The sequence below is a fragment of the Nerophis lumbriciformis genome, linkage group LG02 (assembly GCF_033978685.3).
Source record: "Nerophis lumbriciformis linkage group LG02, RoL_Nlum_v2.1, whole genome shotgun sequence".
Classification (NCBI taxonomy): Eukaryota; Metazoa; Chordata; class Actinopteri; order Syngnathiformes; family Syngnathidae; genus Nerophis; species Nerophis lumbriciformis.
The window spans coordinates 66,862,303-66,865,067 of NC_084549.2; positions in this window are offsets into that span (position 1 = coordinate 66,862,303).

Below are 2,765 nucleotides of genomic sequence, written 5' to 3' on the forward strand. Positions count from 1 at the left end.
TCTTCTTTTTCTGTAATGGCGCCGACTCACACACTGCACTCTTTAGCGCCCCCACAGACGAACTGCGGTGCAATAGAGCGCCTCAACGGTGGCATATTCAAGGCTCCAATTATAAATATTCCACTTTGCAATTGTATTCGGGAAAAGTAACGCACGTTTGGTATTTTTGCCATAAAAAACAAAGAAACAAACAAACAAACAAAAATTACAGATAGGTTTGAAGTTGATAAAGGGGAACATTATCACAATTTCAGAAGGGTTAAAACCATTAAAAATCAGTTCCCAGTGGCTTATTTTATTTTTCGAAGTTTTTTTCAAAATTTTACCCATCACGCAATATCCCTAAAAAAAGCTTAACCATCGTTATAAACACCGTCCATTTTCCTGTGACGTCACATAGTGATGCCAACTCAAACAAACATGGCGCATAGAACAGCAAGCTATAGCGACATTAGCTCGGATTCAGACTCGGATTTCAGCGGCTTAAGCGATTCAACAGATTACGCATGTATTGAAACGGATGGTTGTAGTGTGGAGGCAGGTAGCGAAAACGAAATTGAAGAAGAAACTGAAGCTATTGAGCCATATCGGTTTGAACCGTATGCAAGCGAAACCGACGAAAACGACACGACAGCCAGCGACACGGGAGAAAGCGAGGACGAATTCGGCGATCGCCTTCTAACCAACGATTGGTATGTGTTTGTTTGGCATTAAAGGAAACTAACAACTATGAACTAGGTTTACAGCATATGAAATACATTTGGCAACAACATGCACTTTGAGAGTGCAGACAGCCCAATTTTCATCAATTAATATATTCTGTAGACATACCCTCATCCGCGCTCTTTTCCTGAAAGCCGATCTGTCCAGTTTTGGAGTTGATGTCAGCAGGCCAGGGAAGCTTGGGTCGATATTCTTCTCTTGATCATCTTCGGTGGCATAAGGGACGGTGTGAGCCAAGACATCCAGGGGGTTTAGCTCGCTCGTCTGCGGGAACAAACTGCCGCCATTGCTTGCCGTGCTACCGAGGTCCTTTGTCTCTGAATTGCTCACACACTCCGGCAGATTCAATGGAGGTCTGGCGGCAGATTTCTTTGACTTTATCGTTGGAAATGCATCTGCTTTGAGTGTCGCAGGATATCCACACATTCTTGCCATCTCTGTCGTAGCATAGCTTTCGTCGGTAAAGTGTGCGGAATAAACGTCCAATTTCTTGCCACTTTCGCATCTTTGGGCCACTGGTGCAACTTGAATCCGTCCCTGTTCGTGTTGTTACACCCTCCGACAACACACCGACGAGGCATGATGTCTCCAAGGTACGGAAAACAGTCGAAAAAACGGAAAATAACAGAGCTGATTTGACTCGGTGTTTGTAATGTGTTTGAGAAAATGGCGGATTGCTTCCCGATGTGACGTCACAACGTCATCGCTCCGAGAGCGAATACTAGAAAGGCGTTTAATTCGCCAAAATTCACCCATTTAGAGTTCGGAAATCGGTTAAAAAAATATATGGTCTTTTTTCTGCAACATCAAGGTATATATTGACGCTTACATAGGTCTGGTGATAATGTTCCCCTTTAAGGGTTGAAAGTAGAGATGTCCGTTGCCGATATTATCGGCCGATAAATGCGTTAAAATGTAATATCGGAAATTATCGGTATCGGTTTTTATTATCGGTATCGTTTTTGTTTTTTTGTTGTTGTTTTTTTTATTATATCAACATAAAAAACACAAGATGCACTTACAATTAGTGCACCAACCCAAAAAAACTTCCTCCCTCATTCACACAAAAGGGTTGTTTCTTTCTGTTGTTAATATTCTGGTTCCTACATTATATATCAATATATATCAATACAGTCTGCAAGGGATACAGTCCGTAAGCACACATGATTGTGCGTGCTGCTGGTCCACTAATAGTACTAACCTTTAACAGTTCATTTTACTCATTTTCATTAATTACTAGTTTCAATGTAACTGTTTTTATATTGTTTTACTTTCTTTTTTATTCAAGAAAATGTTTTTGATTTATTTATCTTATTTTATTTTATAACAATTTTTTAAAAGCACCTTATCTTCATCAAACCTGGTTTGTCTAAATTAGGCATAATAATGTGTTAATTCCACGACTGTATATATCGGTTGATATCGGTATCGGTTGATATTGGTATCGGTAATTAAAGAGTTGTACAATATCGGAATATTGGCAAAAAGCCATTATCGGACATCCCTAGTTGAAAGTTTTTTTTAAAATGTCCTTTTAGAACCTCAAGAATTTTAATGTGATTTATATTTTTTTAACTGTCTTTGCTCAAAAATAATGAAATAAAATAATTTGTTAATTCATTATTGACCTATTGATCCAATTATCCGTCCATCCATCCATCTTCTTCTGCTTATATGAGGTGGGGTCGCGAGGGCAGCAGCCTAAGCAGGGAAGCCCAGACCTTCCTCTTTTTGATATTACAACTTGCCGTAGTTTTGAAGCAATGCATGATGGGAATGCGGATGTTGTGTGTCAGTGTATTAACGTGCCGGCTGTTATAAACACACGCTGAGAAATAGCTCCGTGCCTGCCTAGTTTATGGGTTATAGATAAACCTATGGATAACGGAGACATATATAATAGTCTCCTTTTCAGGTGAGAGACGACGCTAAAGGCAGTGCCTTTAAGGCACGCCCCCAATATAGTTGTCCAGCTGGAAATCGGGAGATTTTTGGTAGAATGGTTGTCCCGGGAGATTTTCGGGAGAGGCACTGAAATTCGG